Consider the following 24,160-nt stretch of genomic DNA (forward strand, 5'->3'; position numbering starts at 1 on the left):
GAATTAAGGGTAGTTGGGACAATGCAGTGAGGAGGATCTCACACGGTGGATATACCAGCCATGATCATAATGAATGGTGGAGCAGGTTCGATGGACCAAATGGCCACCTCCTACTTCTTTAACTATGAAACTATTACCCTGCATTTCCCATGGCTAACCCACCTAATCTACACATCCCTGGATATTATGGGCAATTTAGCATAGCCAATCAGCAATGTAGTGATGTGGAAAATGAACATCAGAGAACGATCGAAAGGGACAAGGGGAGTAAATGTACCATCAATCAAAACTGGATTCTGAAGGTCACAAAACTTGAAACTAAAAACGATGTTTCTGAATGGTGTGCATTGTCAAAATTGACTGCACACATTGAAGAGAATAATTATGATCTGAGACTCCTTACAGAGGCATGGCTTCAGGATGACAAGGATTGGATCCTGAATATCGAGGTGGTAGTCAAATGGGAAGCTAGGTGAAGGTAGAGGCTTGGCGCTGCTCATCAAAGCACTAATCACAGGTGTCAGCTTGGATTCAGGTCCTGATTTCTCTGTCCTCTGGGATGTCCCTGTTCTCACAGAGTAAGATATTGGTCTGTTTTCTGCTCTGCTGGATTTCTGCTGAAGCTTTGACCCCACACCCCTACACCTTCTGGAACAATAAAATGTTCCTGAAGAAGGGCTTATGCCCGAAACGTCGATTCTCCTGTTCCCTGGATGTTGCCTGACCTGCTGCGCTTTTCCAGCAACACATTTCCAGCTCTGATCTCCAGCATCTGCAGACCTCACTTTCTCCTCAATAAAACGTTCAGTCAATCAAGACTCAAGCCACAATCTCCCAGCCTGTCAACCATCCAGACACAGAGTGTCGTCCTAGCCAGGAATCAAACAAGAAAAACAGAACAAAATTAGAAATAAATAAATGCTCATGCTTAATGTTTGTTCATGAGGAAGTAAACCAGAAATAGGGCTCTCCCAGGATTCTTATAGTGCCCCTCTTGAGGCATTCTCTCACCCTAACATCTAACTATTCATACCCAGCTATGATTTATTACAATATTTACACCAGCAGAATTAAAGCATCTGTTATCGAGTAGACATCGGGATATACAGCACAAAATAGACTTTTCTCTGTCTCATTCACACACATACACATCCATGGGGGTGAATTTGTATTTGCAGATACATTCTATTTTTCTCAAAAAATGCACAACATACAGGCAGTCAATCCATGTAATATTTTGTAAATTCACCTTTGGAAATAGAACCAGTCTGATTAGGATGCAGACAGATCCTGACTTCACACCTTTAATGCATTGTCAGAGCTGAGATGTCACCTTTTGTTATAAAACCTTGAGTTATTTCAAGAAGATGTCTTTCAGGAAATTCCGGGATTTACAAATGAATGATACAAGCAGCCCATATTAAAAGATGAAAGACTTAACAATCCAGGGTTTTTCAATATATCATTTCAGGGAACTGTAATGTTTTTCCATCTGTTCTGTACCTTATGATTTTATTCTCCACAATCACGTGATGAAGGAGCCATGCTCCGAGTGCTAATCATAGAGATGGATACAGACCCTTCGGTCCAACCCACCCATGCCGAACAGATATCCCAACCCAATCTAATCCCACCTGCCAGCACCCGGCCCATATCCCTTCAAACCTTCCTATTCATATACCCATCCAAATACCTCTTAAACATTGGAATTGCACCCACCTCCACCACTTCCTCTGGCAGTTCATTCCATACATGCATAACCCTCTGCATGAAAGGTTGTCCCTTAGGCTCCTTTTAAATCTTTCCCATCTCACCTTAAACCTATGCCTTCTAGTTTTTGACCCCCCCATCCTGGGGGGAAAAGACTTAGGCTATTTGCCCTGTCTATGCCCCTCTCAATTTTATAAACCCCTCTAAGGTCACCCCTCAGGCTCTGATGCTCCAGGGTAAAATAAATGCCCCAGCCCCTCTCTGTCTGTGTAACTGGTTCAAGCTCCTTCCCATTGTCAGTTCACTGGGACACATACACTCATTCTGTGTAACCAGATAAAGCTCCGTTCACTGGTGTGTTCCTCTCTGAGTGCTTCTCTGCTCACACTGATGTCCTGTACCTTTTGAAGCAGGTCGAATTTCTGTTTCCAGATTCAACGCCCCCCCCCCCCATGATATTGAGTGACCCTGTCAGATCTTGTTTTGGAATTTCTTCCAAGATTTCTGTCTGCAGATCTGATACCCTGTTAGCAAAGTTGAAACAAGTCATCACTGTCTGTACCGAATAGAAATTCTGATTATATTGTATGTGTCTGTGTGTTTAAAGTACTAACCCAGTAACATGCAAACGGTACTATTGATTTAAAATACACAGGAGACGTGAGGAGGGCGGTGTCAGGTCCTGGCACACTCTGAACCCTAATAGGGTGTTCCAAAACATTTCAAAATGAGGTGGATGGCCATAGAGCTGTACAGCACAGAAACAGTCCATCTCGTCCATGCTGAATAGATATCCGAAATTAATCTATCCTATTTACCAGCACTTGGCCCATATTCCTCTAAACTCTGCCTATTCACATACCCATCCAGCATGCTTTTAAAAATTGTATTTGTGCCAACTTCCACCACTTCCTCTAGCAGCTCATTGCACACACGCACCACCCTCTGTGTGAAAAAGTACAAATCTATGCCTTCCTCATCCCCCGTTTTACTTGTACCGATACCTTCGGGGATCTCTGAACTTGGACAGCAAGGACCCTTTGTTCCTCTGCACTCTGTAGGGATCTACTATTTATTGCTTACTTCCTTCCCTTATTAAATTTCCCAAACTGCCTGCAGATTAAATTCCATAGTTCTGCCCCATTTACTAGCTGATAGATATCAGAGTGTAGCCGGAGACCATCCCTCTCCCTATGAACAATACCACCTTTCCAGCATTTACTCCTGGACAGAGGGGGCAGCACTGTCTCCAGCTCAGCAGTGTGTTTGTGAGCTAATCAGCATGTTCAACTATATTAATTAAAAGTACCTCACGCTAGCTATACAATAAACCATGATGTTAGTTCCCATTATCTCTTTAGTTGCGCCCTTATAGTTTTTCCTACATTCTACTTAATGTTATTCTGATGTCACGGTTAGAGATTTAGTGTCAGCTTTTGGAACAGTGGTCTTGCATTCCAGACCCTAATTAATATTTTCCTAATGTCATGATTAGATATTTATTATCGATAGTCTCAAGCAGGCTGACTCTACTAATTATTAATTAGATATTTAATGTCATGTCCCAAATATTTATTGTCCCAATCCTGTCAATCATATTTAGCAGGTGAGGCTAACTTTACTGACTGTTATCTAATCTTGCCATAGTGACCTTTCAGCCTCAACCTTACTCTGGTAATTCGTGTAAGAGCTTTCCACTATCCTTTGCAACAAACCGGCAGTGGTCTCCATGCTCTAACCCTTCCCATGCTTTCATGCTCTTTATTTTCCATACTATCTAAAAATAGGCTCAGAGTTAGATTTTTTTTTTTTTAGATTACTTACAGTGTGGAAACAGGCCCTTCGGCCCAACAAGTCCACACCGACCCGCCGAAGCGCAACCCACCCATACCCCTACCTTTACCCCTTTAACCTAACACTACGGGCAATTTAGCATGGCCAATTCACCTGACCCGCACATCTTTGGACTGTGGGAGGAAACCGGAGCACCCGGAGGAAACCCACGCAGACACGGGGAGAATGTGCAAACTCCACACAGTCAGTCGCCTGAGTTGTAGAGCACAGAAACAAACCCTTCGGTCCACACCGACCAGACGTCCTAAATTAATCTAATGACCCATTTCCCAGCATTTGCCCCCTACCCCTCTGAATCTTTTCTATTCATATCCGCATCCAGATGCATTTTAAATAATGTAATTGTACCAGCCTCCACCACTTCCTCTGGCAGCTCATTCCATATACATACCATCCTCTGTGTGAAAAGATTGCCCCTTAGGACCCTCAGAAATCTTTCCCCTCTCACCCTAAATCTGTGCCCTCCAGTTCTGGTCTCGGCGTCTTGCCCCCACAACAAGGGGAAAAAACATACAAAAATTGAGCAGCCAGACAAAATGCAAAAGGAATAAAATACCGAGCCATAGGGGGAAAAAATTGTGGCTCTATCTTTTTTCCCCTGTTGGCATTTGGACACTTAAAATCTGTCAGTAACACCAACATCCCCGTAGAGCATACTGCGCATGTCCACACAGGGGAGAGGCCATTCACCTGCTCTCAGTGCGGGAAGGGCTTCACCTGCTCCTCCAACCTGCGGAGCCACCAGCGGGTCCACACGGGGGAGAGACCCTTCAGTTGCCCCGAGTGTGGGAAGGCTTTCAGCACATCCTCCACCCTGCTGAGGCACCAGCGGATCCACACCGGGGAGAGGCCGTTCACCTGCTCTCAGTGCGGGAAGGGCTTCACCCGCTCCTCCCACCTCCGGAAGCACCAGCGAGTTCACGTGCCATCACAGGGGGATTGAAGGAGTGACGGCCAAGGGCCATTATCGATTGGACTATCAACCCGGTTCCGGGGACTCCCGGGTTCGAATCCCGCCACGACAGATGGCAGAATTGGTATTCGGTCAGAAATGTGGAGTTCGGAATCTAACGCTGAGACCGTTTCAGGGAGGGGGTTGGGGGAGGGGGGGCAGAAAGCCCCCATCTCTCTCCCTTGTTAGGGAAGGGAACCGCAATTGTGGGAAAGGATTCACTCAGTTGTTCCAGCTGCACCCTTTACCTGGTCTGGCCTACACGTGACTCCAGACCCACAGCAGTCTGGTTGACTCTACACTGCCCTTCCCCCACTGGCAAATGAGCGGGGAGAAACTTACTTGGAGACAGGGTATGGGTTGAAATTGCTGAGTGAGGCAATACTTCCTCCGGGTGACGGCTGTACCAAGGATCCGATTACAAAGGGACAACTTGGTGCTGGCCAAGAGTAAAGACAGTGAGGGGGGTGGGACAAGGGGAGGTGTGGTGTGTGCACTTTCACCTTGAGATGTTCAAAAAGCAACTACTTTTTCTCTGCCTTTTTGCTGGGGGGATCTGAAGTTGTAACAAAGTTTGGGTTGCAATAAAGGTTACCTGAACTTAACACCGGGCTCAGACTTTCATTGAAAACTTTGAGCTCCAAGAGCAGTTTTAAAGCTGCTCATTTCTTTCCACCTCCTGCACTAAGTTTAGAACATAGAACATAGAAGAATCCAGCGCAGAACAGGCCCTCGATGTTGCGCCGACCTGTGAACTATTCTCAGCTTGTCCCCCTACACTATCCGAAAAACAACCATGCACTTATCTAAGGAATGTTTAAATCTCCCTAATGTGGCTGAGTTGACTACTTTAGCAGATAGGGCATTCACGTCCTTACCACTCTCTGCAAAAAGAACTTGCCTCTGACATCTGTCTTTAATCTATCACCCCTCAATTTGTAGTTATGCCCTCTCGTACAAGCTGACGTCACCATCCTTGGAAAGAATCTTCCACTGTCTACCATATCTAATCCTCTGATCATCTTGTATGTCTCTATCAAATTCCCCCCTTAAGCCTTCTTCTTTCCAATGAGAAAAGACCCAAGTCTATCAGCCTTCCCCCCCAGACCAGGCAACATCCTGATAAATCTCCTCTTCATCTTTTCCAATGCTTCCACATCCTTTCTGTAATGGGGCGACCAGAACTGTACACAATATTCCAAGGGTGGCTGCACCAGTGTTTTGTATAGTTGCAGTGTGATATTGCGGTTCCAGAATTCCGTCCCTCTACCAATGAAACCTAATACACCGTGTGCCTTCTTACCAGCACTATCCACCTGGGTTGCAACTTTCAGGGAGTTATGCACATGGACTGCAAGATCCCTCTGCACATCCACACTACCAAGAATATTTCCATTGGCCAACTACTCTGCCATCCTGTTATTCTTCCCGAAGTGCATCACCTCACATTTAGCTTCATTGAACTCCATTTGCCACCTCTCAGCCCAATTCTGCAGTTTATCCAAATCCCCCTGCAACCTGTAACATTCTTCCAAACTGTCCAATACTCCACTGACTTTCGTGTCGTCTGCAAATTTACTAATCCGTCCACCTATGCCTACGTCTAAGTCAGTTATAAAAATGACAAACAGCAGTGGTCTCAAAACATCCTTGTGGACTCCAGACTGAATATTTTCCATCAACCACCACTCGTTGCCTTCTTCCAGTTTCTAATCCAAGCTGCTAAATCACCCTCAATTCCATGCCTCTGCATTTTCTCTGTCAGCCTACCATGTGGAACCTTATCAAAGGCTTTACTGAAGTCCAAGTATACCATGTCAACTGTCCTTTCCTCGTCTACATGCTTGGTCACCTTCTCAAAAAACTCAGAGGTATGTGAGACACGACCTGCCCTTGATGAAACCATGTTGACTTATCTGAAATTAAATTGTTGCTTGCTTGATGATTATAAATCTTATCTCTTATAATCCTTTCCTACAATAGAAGTAAGGCTCACTGGTCGATAATTACCTGGGTCATCTCTGCTGCCCTTTTGAATAAGGGCAGAACAATCGCAACCCTCCAGTCCTCAGGTACTAAACCCGTTGACAATGATGACTCAAATATCAATGCCAAAGGCTCTGCTATCTCCTCCCTCGCTTCCCAGTGAGTCCTCGGATAAATCCCATCCAGCCCAGGAGACTTGTCCACTTTCACTCCTTCTTGAATTGATAACACCTGTGTGTAACTGACCTCGATCCTTTCGAGTCTAATATCTCGTACCTCATTCTTTTCCTGAGTGAACACTGATGAGAAATGTTCATTTAGCACCTCTCCGATCTCTACAATCTCCACACTCAACTTCCCACTTCTGTCTTTGACTGGCCCTATTCCTACCCTAATCATCCTTTTATTCCTCACACACCTATAGAAAGCTTTAGGGTTCTCCTTTAGCAAATAGAATAAAGACTGCTTCGGTCCTCTCTTTGCTCTTCTTAACTCTCTCTTTCAATCCTTCCTCGATGATCTGTAATTCTCTATCACCTCACCTGTACCATATTGCCTCATCAATACATAAGCCTCATGGAACAGCATTATAAGACACAGAACTTATATCAAAAGATCAGTGTCATGCAACTGATAGAATATATTGAACAAACTTAGATAGTCTTCATCTCTTAGAATGGGTGCGGGCTTTGGTTCATTAATATGTAACAATGTTCTTGAGATGACTTAAGGTTTTATTTTAAAAAAAGACATCTCCGCTCAGACAATGCATTAAAGATGAGATTTGTGTCTGTCAGTATTCCAATCTTGAATCAGACTGGTTCTGTTTCCAAAGTCAGAATTTGTAAAATATTACATGCATTGACTGCCTGCAGATTGTGTGCTTTTTGAACAAAATTGAATGTATCTGCAAATATAATTCTGCCAATACAATTTCACCCCATAGAATAGTGTGTGTGCACGAGAGAATGAGAGTGTGTGCACGGGAGACTGCTGAGCCAGGTGAGGGCCCATGGTGTTCGACGTGAGCAACTGGTATGGATTGAGGATTGGCTGTCTGACAGAAGGCAGAGAGTTGGGATAAAAGGTTCTTTTTTGGAATGGCAGCCAGTGACAAGCGGTGTCCTGCAGGGTTCAGTGTTGGGGCCGCAGCTGTTCACATTATATATTAATGATCTGGATGAAGGGACTGGGGGCATTCTAGCGAAGTTTGCCGATGATATAAAGTTAGGTGGACAGGCAGGTAGTACTGAGGAAGTGGGGAGGCTGCAGAAGGATCTAGCCAGTTTGGAGGAGTGGTCCAGGAAATGGATGATGGAATTCAATGTGAGCAAATGCGAGGTCTTGCACTTTGGAAAAAAGAATAGAAGCATGGACTACTTTCTAAACAGTAAGAAAATTCGTAAAGCCAAAGTACAGAGGGATCTGGGAGTGCTAGTTGAGGATTCTCTAAAGGTAAACATGCAGGTTGAGACCGTGATTAAGAAAGCGAATGCAATGTTGTCAATTATCTCAAGAGGGTTGGAACATAAAAGCACTGTTGTGCTACTGAGACTTTATAAAGCTCTGGTTCGGCCCCATTTGGAGTACTGTGTCCAGTTTTGGTCCCCACACCTCAGGAAGGACATACTGGCACTGGAGCGTGTCCAGCGGAGAGTCACACGGATGATCCCTGGAATGGTAGGTCTAATATATGAGGAACGGCTGAGGATCCTGGGATTGTATTCATTGGAGTTTAGAAGATTAAGGGGAGATCTAATAGAAACTTACAAGATAATACATGGCTTGGAGAGGGAGGACGCTCGAAATTGTTTCCATTGGGCGAGGAGACTAGGACCCGTGGACACAGCCTTAGAATTAGAGGGGGTAAATTCAGAACAGAAATGCGGAGACATTTCTTCAGCCAGAGAGTGGTGGGCCTGTGGAATTCATTGCCACAGAGTGCAGGGAGGCTGGGACGCTAAATGTCTTCAAGGCAGAAATTGATAAATTCTTGATGTCACAAGGAATTAAGGGCTACGGGGAGAATGCAGGTCAGTGGAGTTGAAATGCCCATCAGCCATGATTGAATGGTGGAGTGGACTCGATGGGCCGAATGGCGTTACTTCCGCTCCTATGTCTTATGGTCTCATAGACAGACATGGGGGGGGGGGGCGGCGGGGCAGAGGTGGGGGGTGTTTAGATACATAGTTCCTTGGAAGTTTCATCACTGCTCGACAGGGTGGTTAAGATGGCATTTCGCAACATTGCCTTCATTGTTCACACCATTGAGTATAGGGGTTGGGACATCATGTTGAGGTTGGACAGGATGTTGGTGAGGTCACTTTCACAGTACTGAGTACAGTTCTGGTGGCCCTGTAATAGGAAGAATACTATTAGAGAGGGTTTGGTAAAGATTTACCAGGATGTTGTCAGGACTGGAGGGTTTGAATTATAAGGAGAGGCTGGGACTTTATTCACTGGAGCACAGGAAGTTGGGGGTGACCTCATTGAGATTGATAAAATTATGAGGAGTGGGAGGTAAGGTGAATAGCAAATGGCTCTTGCTTAGCGTAGGGGAACTCAAAACTAGGGGGCTTTTTTTTAATGTGAGGAGAGAGATTTAAAAGGAACTGGAGGGGCAACATTTTGAAAGAGTGATTTGCATGTGGAATGAACTTACTGAGGATGTGGTAGTTGCCGGTACATTTACAACATTGAAACAGCATTTGGATGGGTACATGAATAGAAAGGTTTAGAGGGATATGGGCCAAATGTAGGCAAATGGGACTGGTTTAGTTTGGAATCCTGGTCGGCATGGACGAGTTGGACCGAAGTATCTGTTTCTGTGCTGCATATCTTTATTGAAACCAGTAGAATTCTGAACGCGGCTTGACAGGATAGATGCAGATAAAATGCTCCTTTATGGGGAGGGTCATAGAATTCCGACAATGTGGAAGCAGGCCATTCAGCCCATCTATTTCACTCTGGCCCTCTGAACAGTATCCCAGCAATATCCAACCCCGTACTCCATATTTCCACCCTAACCTGTACATCCCTGGTCACTACGGGTAACTTAGCACGGCCAATTCTCCCTAACATACACAAGAATCTATAAATTACCTTCTCAAGAATGTAATTTAAATGCAGAGCTTTTCTAAGAAAAATGTCAGTCTGACTCAACATTGGGACACAGACAGAATTCACACTTATTGTCTCTACTTATAAATAGGGCAACGTCTCTTCGAAATGTAGATTCATTTAGATATAACTGCGTCACTTTACATATGAAAATATCCCTTTGAATGTGCCCACATCCCTTTGAAATATAATCTTGTCCATTTAAACCTCTTTATTTGCAGAAATACCCGTTAAAATGTCCACGTCCCTTTAAAATGCAGATTGCCCCCTTTCGATATGACGCCGTTCCGTTAGATGTGGGAATATCTGTTTAAATTGAGCCGTGAGCTTTCCCAATGTAGACAGGGCTCCTGGAAACGTGGCAGTGTCCCCCCTGCAGCTGCAGAGCGAGACAGGAGAGTTTGTTTTTGTGAATGAGCAGTTGTAGCGCGAGGTGGCTGTTGCTTGGTGACGGTGAGGCTCCCCGGCCCCGCCCCGCCCGTCCTCCCGGCCCGGCCCCGCCCACCCCCCGGCCCGGCCCCGCCCACCCCCCGGCCCGGCCCCGCCCACCCCCCGGCCCGGCCCCGCCCATCGCCCCGGCCCGGCCCCGCCCATCGCCCCGTGCAGTTGTCACGCGGGGCCGAAGGCGGTTGGGAGGAGAAGTCGCTCGAGCGAGGAAGCGGCGGGAGGGCGGCCGTTAGGAAAATGGCGCCGCGCGGCCCGGGGCAGACACCCGTCACTGGCCGCCGCCGCCTTCCTGGCGCAGCTGCTGTGTCACGGCCACACCGGCCGGCTGTACAGCAGCCAGGAGCCGGTGAGCATTCTGGAGGCGGATGGGGTTAAGGGCCTGCTTGGGAACTCGTCGGCCGCCGGGGTGGTGGAGTTCTACTGGTCGTGGGGCGGCCCCTGTGTCAACTATGGGGCCACCTGGAAGGTACTGGGCCCGGGACGTGAAAGGTGAGGCAGGTTGTGGGGGGGACGGAGGGGAAGAAATGTGGGGCCTGTCCTGTCATAGTGACATTTTACACTCACTTTCCATCGGCTTTTACTGGCGCTTGTGCTGTTTACCCCTCACTGTGTGTTTAATCTTTGTGCTGTTTGCCCCTCACTGTGTGTTTAATCCTTGTGCTGTTTGCCCCTCACTGTGTGTTTAATCCTTGTGCTGTTTGCCCCTCACTGTGTTTAATCCTTGTGCTGTTTGCCCCTCACTGTGTGTTTAATCCTTGTGCTGTTTACCCCTCACTGTGTGTTTAATCCTTGTGCTGTTTGCCCCTCACTGTGTGTTTAATCCTTGTGCTGTTTGCACCCTCACTGTGTGTTTAATCCTTGTGCTGTTTGCACCCTCACTGTGTGTTTAATCCTTGTGCTGTTTACCCCTCACTGTGTGTTTAATCCTTGTCATGTTTACCTCTCACTGTGTGTTTAATCCTTGTGCTGTTTGCCCCCTCACTGTGTGTTTAATCCTTGTGCTGTTTACCCTTTGCTGTTAGTTGTGCAATTGCTGAGGGTAGTGTGTAAATACTAGTGAAGGAGATTATGCACCAGCATGTATATGTTCCTCAGTCATTGAAGGGGCAGGACCTGTTGAGAATAGTTAGTAAAGCATGTGGTACACTAAGCCTTGTTAACATGGATATAGTTTATTTGGAAAATTCGACTTTTTATTATTTAGAGTCATAGAGATGTACAGCACGGAAATAGACCTATTCGGTCCAACCTGTCCATGCCAACATGCTATCCTAAATTAATCTAGACCCCTTTGCCAGCACTTGACTCATATCCCTCTAAACCCTTCCTATTCAGATACCCAGCCAGATACCTTTCAAATGCTGTAATTATACCAGCTTCCACTACTTCCTCTGGCAGCTCATTCCATACATGCACCACCCTCTGCATGGAAACGTTGGCCCTCAGTTACTTTTGTGGTCTCACGCTAAACCTATGCCCTCTAGTTGTGAATCTCAGCCCAACACTGAGGAAAAGACTTAAACATTGAGCAGCCGGACAAATGCAAAAGCAATCAAATATTGAGCCACATGGAAAAAAATTATGGCTGTATCCTTTTTGTTCTCCCAAAGGAATTTGGACACTTAAAATCTGTCAATGACACCAGCATTGCTACAGTGCATATTGTGTACACTCCTCAGTGTCAACAAACAGGGCACACGTTTGCTGGTGTCACCAAGACATTGGGCATGTTCCTCGCTGTCGGCAGAAAAGGGACGAGACCTACGTTTGATGGACAAATAAGGAGGACCGGAGGGAGAATTGTCCTCCTGCCATTCGGAGCTCCCCTATTGGTGAATGTGGAAGTTGGACAATGAGGCTCTGAAGCTCCTGCTCCTCCTCTCTCTGAATGAAGATTGAGGTTCTCCTCAGACTGCAACTTCTTTCCTCTGTCCAACATCTGAGAGTACGGCACTCTCTTTTCTCACCCCCATTTCCATTTACGTTTCATTCTGAGGTTCAGTTGTTGACTTGGAGCAACTGAAAGAAATGGGAGTGAATCCAGGTGAGGGGACAGAGTCTGGAAAAGTTAGTCCAAGCCTTTGTTCTCAATTAGCAAAATAGACAGGCAGGAGACTGAAAGAACGCAGCAAGCTTGGCAGTATCAGAAGGTGGAGAAGTCGAGGGATCTGGTGTACCCTTGTTCAGGTCTGGGGGTGGGTAGAGGGAGAGCTGTGGAACAAGGGTGTGCTGGGGTCAGGGTATTGAAGTGGGGAAAGGTGGAAACAGGTAGAGGGTACAATAGACAATAGGTGCGGGAGTAGGCTATTCTGCCCTTCGAGCCAGCACCACCATTTATTGTGATCATGGCTGATCATCCTCAATCAGCATCCTGTTCCTGTCTTATCTCCATAACCTGGTACGACCTGGTTGGTGAATGGGAGGAAGGAATCTAGTTGGCAGGGAAGAGTGGAAGGGGCTGGGAAGTGTGTTGGGGGATGGGATGGGAGATTATGTGAAATTGGAGAACTCAATGTGTCTTCTGGGCTGTTGACTGCTCAGACAGAAGATGAGGTTTTGTTCCTCCAGTTTGTGGCTTGGTTTGTTGTGGTAATGGAGGAAGCCAAAAATAGTCATGTCAGAAGGGGAGTGGGAAGGGGCATTAAAATGGGTGGAGACTGGGAAGTCAGCTCAGCCTCTGCGGACCCGGCTGTGATGCTCAGCAAACCGTTCCCCAAGTTTACGCTCGGTTTCCCCAATGTAGAGAAGACCACAATTGGCAAAGCACAGCAGGTCAAGCAGCATCCGAGCAGTAGGACAGTCGAAGTTTTGGGCACGAGCCCTTCATCAGGAATGATGCGTGGATGTTCAGAGGGGCATCAGTGTCCTTCTGTGCCAGTTGTCAGACAGGTGCAGCAGGCAATGAGCAAGGTAAGTGGTGTATTAGCAAGAGGAATTAAGTTCAGAAGTGGGGATGTCTTCCTGCAGTTAGGGGGTCATTGAATATATTCAAGGCTGAGTTCATCTGATTTTTATGTGAATGTTTATGGGGAATGCAAGAAAATGGTTTTAAGACTAGTACAGGGCCGAGTTACAGAGCCATGCAGCACAGAAACAGCCCCTTCAGTCCAAATAGTGAAAATGGAGGGACTGATTGTGGGATGGAGATTTTCAGCTTCCAAGGAATGAGATAGGAAAGAGTTCACTATAAATTAGAATTTATGGGATCGGTTGATGAGCCGAGGAGTGTCAGTTGGAGTTTAATTTAGAGAAATCAGAGGTTTGCATTTTGGTCAAGCAATCCAGGCAGGACTGTCACAGTTAAGGGGAGTGTTGCAGAATAAAGAGACCTTGGAGTGCTGGAGTCTCAGGTGGATAGAGTAGTGAAGGCAGCGTTTGGTTTGCTTTCCTTCATTGCTCATAGCATTGAGTATAGGAGTTGTGAGATCATGTTATACACACTTCTCACTCGAACGTGTGATCTAACTGCTGAACTGTTTCTGTTCTTTGGTATGTTAATCCCAGAACCTGTTTTCAGTAACTTTCTCAAGAACGTAATTTAAATGCAGAGCTTTTATATCAAAAATGTCAGGCTGACTCGACATTGGGACCCAGACAGAATTCACACCTTTTGGTGGGGAGGCTGGGACTTTTTTCACTGGAGCACAGGAGGTTGAAAGGTGAAGGTGTCGGGTGCCTCATTAGCAAGTTTGCAGATGGGCATTCAGATTGATGGAATATCAGATAGTGAAGGGGACTGTCAGACGATACAGCAGAATATAGATCGGAGAGTTGGGAGGAGAAATGGCAGATGGAGTTCAATCCAGACAAATGCGAGGTGATGCATTTTGGAAGATGCAATTCAAGAGCGAGCTATACAGTAAATGGAAAGGTCCTGGGGGAAATTGATGTACAGAGAGATCTGGGTGTTCGGGTCTATAGTTCTCTGAAGGTGGCAATGACTGTCAGTAGAGTGGTCAAGGCAGTTTACAACACGCGTTCCATCATCGGACGGATTGAGTAAAAGAGCTGGCAGTTCATGTTAAAGTTATATAAGATTTTGGTTTGGTGCATTTGGAATACTGTGTACAATTCCGGATCGCCAGATTTCCAAAAGGATGTGGATATGTTTGGAGAGAGTGCAGAGGAGGTTCACCAGGATGTTGCCTTTTATGGAAAGCGCAAGCTATGAGGAGAGGTTGAGTAGATTAAGACTATTTTCATTGGAGGGTGGGTGTCCTGATTGAGGCTGAAAAACCATGCGGGGTGTAAACAGGGGTGGATAGTAAGAATTATTTTCCCAGAGGGGAAGACTTAATTACTCAGGGTCACGAGTTCAAAGTGAGAGGGGAAAGGTTTGAGGGAGATGTACATAGAAAGTTCTTTACACTGAGGGTGGTGGGCGCCTCGAATGCATCGCCAGTGGAGGTAGTAGGGTTGGGATCGATAGCGTCATTTAAGATGTATCTAGACAGAGACATGAATGGGCAAGGAGCAGAGGGAGACAGATCCTTTGAAAATAGGCGGCAGGTTTAGATAGAGTATCTCGATCAGCAGAGCCTTGGAGGGCTGAAGGGCCTGTTCCTGTGCTGTAATGTTCTTTGTTCTCTTTATAGAAGTTTACAAAACCATGAGGGGCAAAGATAAGGTGAACGGCATGTGTCGTTTCAAGATTAGGGAGCAAATTAAGGTGAGAGGAGAAAGATTTAAAAAACACATGAGGAGCACCTTTTTTTTAAACAGTGGTTTGTGTGGAATGAATGTCCAGAGGAAATGGTGGATGCAGGTTGAGTAACAACGTTTAAAAGACATTTGGATAAGTACATGAATAGGAAAGGTTCAGGGGGATATGGGGCAAACACAGGCAGGTGGGACTAGTTTAGTTTGTGAATATAGTCAGCATGGACTAGTTGGGCTGAAGGGTCTGTTTCTGTGCTGTATGACTCTAACTATTCTGTACTGGTCTTAAAACCATTTTACTTGCCTTCCCCCATAAACATCCACTTCATGGTTGTTCTAAAATCAGATGAACTCAGCCTTGAATATATTCAATGACCCCTTAACTGCAGGAAGACATCCCGACTTCTGAAATCAATTCCTCTCGGTAATATACCTGTTGCCTTGCTGATTGCTTGCTGCATCCGTCTGACAACTGGCAGTGACTGGTGTGGAAGGACGCTGAGGCCACGTTTTACATCCACACATCATTCCTGAGGAAGGGCTCGTGCCTGAAACGTCAATTCTCCTGCTCCTCGGATGCTGTCTGACCTCCTGTGCTTTTCCAGTGCCACACTTTTCGACTCTCATCTCCAGCATCTGCAGTCCTCACTTTCTCCACATCCCAATATGTCACCATTTAAACAACGTACCTCCTTACAGCAGTTATTTTTTCATAACTGAGGCTATCACTTCACACTGTGGGACTGCATTTGCCGTGCGTTTGCCAATTGAGACACTAACCTGGACCAACGTTTCCCGACTCTGGCCCTTCCCTGGATTCACTCACTTTCTTTTCAGTTGCTGCAAGTCAACAATTTAACCCCAGAATGAAAAAATGAAATGGTAAAGACAGTGCCGTACCCACAGATGGTGGAGAGAGGAAGGAAGTTGCAGTCTGAGGTGAAGCTCGATCTTCATTTGGAGAGGACAACAGCTTCAGAACCTGATGGTCCATCTTCCGCATTCAGACAGTTGGGGAGCTCTGATTGGCAGGAGGCCCAGGCTCCTTGTCTGGCTTCTCATTGGTCCATTTGAAGAAGGGTTAGCACTGTTTCTGCAGACAGAGGATGCGCGGCTTTTGCTGAAACAGCATAGAGTCAGAAGTGTACAGCATGGAAACAGACCCTTCGGTCCATGCCGACCAGATATCCCAACCCAATCTAGTCCCGCTCCTCAACACCTGGCCCACATCCTTCCAAACCTGTCCTATTTATATACCCATTCAAATGCCTCTTAATTGTTACATTTGTACCAGCCTCCACCAGTCCCTCTGGCAGCTCATTGCATACACGTACTATGCTTGTGTGAAAAAATTGCCCCGTAGGTCTCTTTTACATTTTTCCCCTCTCACCTGAAATCTATGCCCTCTAGTTCTGGACTCCCCAACCCAAGGGAAAAAACTTTGTCTATTTATCTTGTCCATGCCCCTCATACCTTTTTAAACCTTTATAAGGTCACCCCTCAGCCTCTGACACTCCAGGGAAAACAGCCCCAGCCTGTTCAGCCTCTCCCTCTAACTGTACCTCTTATGCTCGCATCCAAATCATTTATATAAGTGACAAAAAGTAGAGGACCGAGCAGCGATCCTTGTGGCACTCTACTGGTCGCAGGCCTCCAGTCTGAAAAACAACCCTCCACCACCACCCTCTGCCTTCTACCTTTGAGCCAGTTCTGTATCCAAATGGCTAGTTCTCTCTGTATTCCTTGAGATCTCACCTTGCTAATCAGTTTCCCATGTGGAACCTTGTCAAACGCCTTACTGAAGTCCATATAGATCACATTACTGCTCTGCCTTCCTCAATCCTCTTTGTTACTTCCTCAAAAAACTCAATCAAGTTTGTGAGACATGATTTCCCACACAAAACCATGTTGACTATCCCTAATCAGTCCTTGTCTTTTCAAATACATGTACATCCTCTCCCTCAGGATTCCCTCCAACAATGTGCCCACCATTGACGTTGGCCTCACTGGTCTATAGTTCCCTGGCTTGTCCTTACCACCCTTCTTAAACAGTGGCACCATGTTAGCCAACCTCTAGTCTTCTGGCATCTCACCTGACATGCACAGTATGCTGTATGGAGATGCTGTTCCTGATGGATTTAAAGTGTCCAACTGCCACAATTTCTACCCCCCACCAGTCACTTGACATCACCGTGCAGGTTCCTCGCTATTTTTGATGTTCATGTTACCTAGAACCGTCATGATTATATCAATCTCAATGAGGTCACCCCTCAACCTCCTGTGCTCCAGTGAAGAGATTCACAGCCTCTCCTTATAACTCAAACCCTCCAGTCTTGGTAATATCCTGGTGAATCTTTACTGAACCCTCTGTAATAGTATTCTTCCTATTACAGGGCCACCAGAAGCGTTCTCAGTACTCTACAAGTGGCTTCACCAACATCCTGTACAACTTCTAAATGATGTCCCAACTCCTTTATTCAATGGTGTGGACAAATAAGGTAAGTGTGCTGAATGCCTTCTGAAGCACCCTTCCAACCAGTGATGCAACTTTCAATGAAGTATGTACCTGAACCCCCCCCCCATATCCCTCTGTACAAGTCCTGCCCTTATTTTAGGAAAATGCAATCCCTCACTTTTATCTATACCTCTCTCATACACACACTCTCTCTCAGATGTATACACACCCTCTTACAGGCTTCTCCTCCATCACTCTCCCTTTACAAAGCATGTGCACACACAACGATGGGGTGCATTTGCAGAATTATATTTACAGATATATTCAACTTTGCACAAAAAGCGCACAACATGCAGGTAGTCAATCCATGTAATATTTTATAAATTCCTAGTTTGGAAATAGTACCAGTCTGATTTAAGATTGGGATACTGACACACCTTTCATGCATTGTCTGGGCTGAGATGTCACCAGTTTAAAAAAAACCCTTGTGATCTTGAGAATATGACTGAATAGTAGTACTGCTATGTACACATTAATGAAATAAAACCTGCAACCCATTCTAAAAGATGAAAGACTTAACAGCAATCTACATTTGTCAATATATCATATCAGTTGCATGACACTGTGACCTTTTGCTCGTAACTCTGTGTCTTATGATCCTGCTCCACAGCTACCCGATGAAGGAGCAGCACTCCGAAAGCTAGTGCTTCCAAATAAACCTGTTGGACTATAACCCGGTGTTGTGATTTTTAAACCGTGTCCCACCTAGTCCAACAGCAGCACCTCCACCTCCTTTCTAATGAACACAGCCCACACTTCCCAGTGCTGCCAGTAAACTGCCGCTGAAACAATGCAGTGCCTGCACTCCCGAAAAATGTAAACTTCTAACGGAACCAGCTGCTCAGTCACTGCTCTATCTGATATACAACATTGGAAACTTAATGCAGGGGGCTGCAAGAAATGAGCAGCTTTAAAACAAAAACCGCTTGGAGCTCTAAGCTTTCAATGAGAGTCTGAGTCTGGCAGAATGTTCAGGTAACCTTTATTGTGTCCCAACATTGTTACAGCTTCAGTTGCCCCCAGCAAAAAGGCAGAGAAAGAGTAGATGTTTGTTAGACAGCTCAACAACAGGGGGAGGAGCAAGGGGCGGAGCAAGGCCTTCAGCAGGCCCCCGCACTACTCCTGCATTGCCTTGCACACTTTACAAAAATCCCTTCCCCTTCAGAGACTCCAAACAATGTGGGAGCAGGCCACTCGGCCCAAAGACTACACACTGATCCTCCGGAGGGTAACCCACCGACGCAATTCCCCTACCCCTATTGCTCAACATTTACCCGGGACTAATGCACCTAACCTGCACATCCCTGTGCATGATATCCCAACCCAATCTCGTCCCGCCTGCCAGCATGGGGCCCATATCCCTCCAGTTGCTTTTTAAGTGTTGTAATTGTACCAGCCTCCACCACTTCCTCTGGCAGCTTATTCCATACACTACCACCCTCTAAATGAAAAGGTTGCCTCTTAAGTCTCTTTCATATCTTTCTCCTCTCAGTGTAAACCTATGCCCTCTATTTCTGGACTCTCCCACCTCAGGGAAAAGACTTTGTCTATCTATCCTATCCATGTCCCTCATGATTTCATAACCTTCTATAAGGTCACCCCTCAGCCTCTGACGTTCCAGGGAAAACAGCCCCAGTCTGTTCTGTCTCTCCCTATAGCTCAAATCTTCCAGTCTTGGCAACATCCTTGTAAATCTTTTCTGAACCCTTAAGTTTCACAATATCTTTCTGATAGGAAGGAAACCAGAATTGCATGCAATATTCCAACTGTACAGCAGTAACATGACCTCCCAACTCCTGTACACAATATTCTGACCAAATAAAGGAAAGCATACAAAACACCATCTTCACTATCCTATCAACCTGCGACTCCACTTTCAAGGAGCTATGAACTTGCACTCCAAGGTCTCTTTGTTCAGCAACACCCCCGAGGGCCTTACCATTAAGTGTACAAGTCCTGCTAAGATTTGCTTTCCCAAAATGCAGCACCTCACATTTATCTAAATTAAACTCCATTTGCCACTTCTCAGCCCATTGGCCCATCTGATCAAGATCCCATTGTAATCTGAGGTAACCTCCTTCGCTGTCCACTACACCTCCAATTTTGGTGTCATCAGCAAACTTACTTACTATACCACTTATGCTCACATCCAAAAAGAAGTGGGCCCATTATCTATTTTCCAAGTGGAATTGACAATATATTACATGTATTGACTGCCTGCAGATTGTGCAGTCTTTCAGCAAAGTAGAATGTTTAGGGTGCAGGTTTGCTCGCTGAGCTGTAGGTTTGATATCTAGACGTTTCATTACCTGGCTTGGTAACATCATCAGTGGTGACCTCCAAGTGAAGCGAAGCTGTTGTCTCCTACTTTGTATTTATATGTTTGTTCTGGATGGGGTTCCTAGGATTTGTGGTGATATCAAAGTTATGAAGAGAGATACATATTTTGTTTAACCAAATACAATGGCAGAGCAGAGAATTTCAGTAAAGGGCAATAAATATTTACTTTTTACCCCTTATTCAACTCATTTAAGAATTTCAAATTGAATCTGAGCGAACTTGAGAGCAAATGGCAACATTCGTTTGTTAATAGACTCACCATAAATTATGAAAGATCACTTTTATCTAAGTCACAATGTTTAATCCCAAACGGAGCAATTAAGTGCAAAAGTTACTTTCAACCATTTAATAAAACACTGCAAATTTTATTTCGTATGAAAATACATTCATTTTATAATTTGGATAAGATCTTTACAAAGGAAATATATTAAACAAAATAGCTTTCCTGAATATCAATATTGACAACAGTTATGCAGCTATTATTTGCCAATTGACCAACTAATTGAAATAATTTCAGAATAAATGAGCTTCATTATTATACATTGAGATATTGCATATCTTGGCTCTCACCCAAGTATTCTCCGAAGAAAAAAATGCATCTGGATAGGGACATGAATAGGAAGAATTCAGAGGGATATGGGCCAAATGCTGGCAAATGGGTCACTAGATTAATTTAGGATATCTGGTTGGCCTGGACTGAAGGGTTTGTTTCTGTGTGCTCATTACAGACGCCCCTCTTCTGGGATCCCCATACCAGCTGTTATTTTCATGAAATAATCTGACAATTGTTGACTTCCATCAACCTATTCCATCCGGAGAAAATTCCTCTCTCTGCAAAGTGTGGTTCAAGTTGGCAAATTCAATCCTCCTCCGGTCCTCAGGAAGACAATCTATAATGCGCAACGTTCTCAATACCTGTTTAACGTTCAGTGGGGAAACTATTTTCAGTCCAACAGTTACACAGAATTCCTCAGAAATGCTTTTGGCAAATGCACTGCTCCCACGAGAGCTCGTGGGCCCACAGTTCAAATGCTTTTAACAGCTTTTTTTCTCATTTCCCCGCCTTCCCAGGATGCAGAATTTCTCCCACCAGAAATTGTTTGCCCTGAAAAAAATCCAGCAGGAACATGATTATGGAGCTATCAGTAAAAAGGCTTCATATGGGTCAACCAAGGTTAGAAATGGAAGAACATGTCTGTTCAAAGTTACTGTTCGTTTGCACTTTCAAAATTCCTTGAATTTAAGGTGTTCCATTGTAGCATTTAATTATGATCCATTAAAAGCAACATCCAGTCTCATCTGAGTGAGGAACCGACTCAACAAGCGAAATAACTTTTCTGTCTGCTCTTGAGATGTGACATCCTCACCCTCTCTCTGTTGATGCAACAGGATTACCAGAGCTGGAAGTACCACTCTCGGAATACAATTGCTGATTGACAGTTTACTTCTGTTGCTTCACATAAGGATTTAAAAGCTGCTAACCCGATCTCGCACAAAGCACAAAAACAAACTGTTTACCCGTGCCTGTGCAGAGGAGAAATTTCACTTGGAATAGATCACAAAATAAGAACTGTTACCACTCCCACAACTCATGTGTTTCCCACGGACAAAGTTAAAAATCACACAACACCAGGTTATAATCCAACAGGTTGGTTTGGAAGCACTAGCTTTCGGAGCGCCGCTCCTTCATCAGGTAGTTTTGGAGAATGAGATCATGATCACAATTTATATCCTAAGGAGTCTAGCGTCATGGAAATGTGACACATCAAACAATTTTAGATGAAATCCTTCATCTTTTAGAATAGGTTTCTGCTCTTTGGTTTGTTAATCCCAGAACTTGTTTTTTGTTACCTTCTCAAGAATGTCATTCAAATGCAGAGCTTTTCTAACAATAAGTGTGAATTCTGTCTGCGTCTGAATGTTGAGTCAGACTAACATTTTTCTACATTTAAATTACATTTTTGAGAAGGTAATTTTCAGATTAGGGTGTAGAGGTTAGGGTGGATAGGCTGTGCTAAATTACCCATAGTGACCAACGATGTGAAACTTAGGGTGGATTGGCCATGGGAAATACTGAATAAAGGGGTGGGTATGTGTTGGATGCTGTTCAGAGGGCCAGTGTGAAATAGATGGGCTGAATGACCTGTTTCCACATTGTTGGGATTCTATGACTCCCACCACAAAGGAGCATTTTATTGGCATCAATCCTGTCAAGCCCCTTTCAGAATTCTACTGGTTTCAATAAGATCACTTCTGGTTCAGAGAGGTAGACAGCACAGAAATAGACCCTTTGGTCCAACTCATCCATGGCGACCAGGGTTCCCAAACTAAACTAGCCTCACTTGCCTGCGTTTGGCCCAAATCCCTCTGAACCTTTCTATTCATGTACCCATCCAAATGTCGTTTAGACTTTGTAAACGTACCTGCATTGTCCACATCCTCAGCAAGTTCATTCCACGTGTAAACCGCCCTCTGTCAAAACTTTGCCCCTCAGGTTCCTTTTAAATCTCTCTCCTGTCACTTTAAAGAAATATGCCCCCTAGTCTTGAGCTACCCTACGCTAAGGAAGAGCCCTTTGCTATTCACCTTACCTCCACTCCTCGTGATTTTATCAATCTCCATGATGTCACCCCCCAACCTCCTGTGCTCCAGTGAAAAAAGTCCCAGCCTGTCATTATAACTCAAACCCTCCAGTCCTGGCAACGTCCTGGTAAATCTTTACCGAACCCTCTCTAATAGTATTCTTCCTATTACAGGGACACGAGAACCATACTCAGTACTCTGAAAGTGGCCTCACCAACATCCTGTACAACCTCAACATGATGTCCCAACTCCTATACTCAATGGGGTGAACAATGAAGGCAAGTGTGCTAAACGCCTTCTTAACCACCCTGTCTCGCAGCGAAGCAACTTTGAAAGAACTGTGTACCTGAACCCCACCATGTGTCTCTCTTACAGCATGACACAGGGCCCTACCATTAACTGTACAAGTCCTGACCGTCCTTGCTTTAGCAAAACGCAAGCCCTTGCTTTTATTCATACCTCACTCATACACATGTGCTCTCTCAGACACGCACACATACACCCCCAACACACTCTCAGGCATATACTCCATCACACTCTTATGTGCACTCATGCATAAACTCACATCACTTTTTGGGCAAATTTGTATTGGCAGAATTATGTTTGCAGATACATTCAATTTTGCTCAAAAAGTGCACAGTCTGCAGGCAGTCAATCCATGTAATATTTTATGAATTCTTGCTTTGGAAATAGAACCAGTCTGATTCAAAATTGGGACATTGGCAGACTCGAACCTCACACCTTTATCTGGGCTGAGTTGTGACTTTTTTTTAAAAAAAACTGAAGTCATCTTGAGAATGTGAATCAAAAGATGTTATGGGATTTACATATTAATGAACTGAAACCTGCAACGCATTCTAAAAGGTGAAAGACTTAACAACAATCTTGGTTTGTTTAATATATCCTATCAGTTGCATGACACTGATCTTTTGCTATAAAATCTGTGTCTTATGATCCTGCTCCACAGCAGTGTTCCAAAAGCTCACACTTCCAAATAAACCTGTTGGACTATAACCTGGTGTTGTGTGATTTTTAACTTCGTTCAGGCGAGTCCACCACCATGGCTCCTCCACATAATTTCTAGTGAGCACAATCCACACCTCCCAATGCTGCCAGTAAACTTTACAATGCCGATGAAATGACACACTCTGCACTCCTGAAAAATTCACTTTCGAACGAAACTGGCTGCTCATTTACTGATCCATCTGATACGCGACATTGGAAGCTTAGTGCAGAAAGCTGAAAGAAATGAGCAGCTTTAAAACAAAAACCTTGGAGCTCAAAGCTTTCAATGAGAGTCTGAGCCGGGGGTAAATTCAGGTAACTTTTATTGAGATCCAACTTTGTTACACCTTCAAACCCCCTCAGCAAAAAGGCAGAGAAAAAGTAGCTGCTTTTTAAACCGTTCAAGGTCAAAGCGCACACGCTACCCCACCACCCCCCAACCCACCTCACTTCTTTACTATTGGTCACCACCAAGTTGTCCCTTTGTAATTGGGTCCTTGGTACAGCCTTAAACTGGAGGAAGTGTTGCCTCACTCAGCAATTTCAACCCATACCCTGTATCGCACCATCTGCTGCAGTGGGATTCAAACCCGGGAGCCCCTGGAACTGGGTTGATAGTCCAGTCGATACTGGCACTCAGCCATCACGCCTTCAATCCCCCTGCAATGGTACATGAACTCCCTGGTGCCTCCGGAGGTTGGTAGAGCTAGCGAAGCCCTTCCCGCACAGGGGGCAGCTGAAGTGCCTCTCTCCTTTGTGGATCCGCTGGAGGGTCAGCAGGCTGGAGGCCTGGGTAAATCTCTTCCCGCACCCGGGGCAACTGAAGGGCCTCTCCCCCATGTGGACCCGCTGGTGCCTCAGCAGGGTGGAGGAATCGCTGAAGGCCTTCCTGCACACTGGGCAGCTGCAGGGCGTCTCCCCAGTGTGGATCCGCTGGTGGGTTAGCAGGGTGGAGGAAGTGCTGAAGCCCTTCCCGCAGACGGGACAGG

The 24,160-nt window shown here is 45.3% G+C and overlaps 1 protein-coding gene across 1 annotated transcript in view; it reads left to right on the forward strand.

The window, feature by feature from the left end:
• Window positions 1-10,242: 10,242 nt before the first annotated feature.
• Window positions 10,243-24,160, forward strand: part of LOC148145028 (uncharacterized) — a 58,048-nt gene continuing 44,130 nt past the window's right edge. Inside the window, 2 exon segments of the mRNA XM_087975520.1 lie at window positions 10,243-10,558; window positions 17,122-17,226. The gene's annotated coding sequence lies outside the window, so the exon portion shown is untranslated.

This window comes from Chiloscyllium plagiosum, unplaced genomic scaffold (genome assembly GCF_037043375.1).
Source record: "Chiloscyllium plagiosum isolate Xiang-an unplaced genomic scaffold, Cpla_swu_hap1 HiC_scaffold_27, whole genome shotgun sequence".
In the NCBI taxonomy this organism is placed as follows: domain Eukaryota; kingdom Metazoa; phylum Chordata; class Chondrichthyes; order Orectolobiformes; family Hemiscylliidae; genus Chiloscyllium; species Chiloscyllium plagiosum.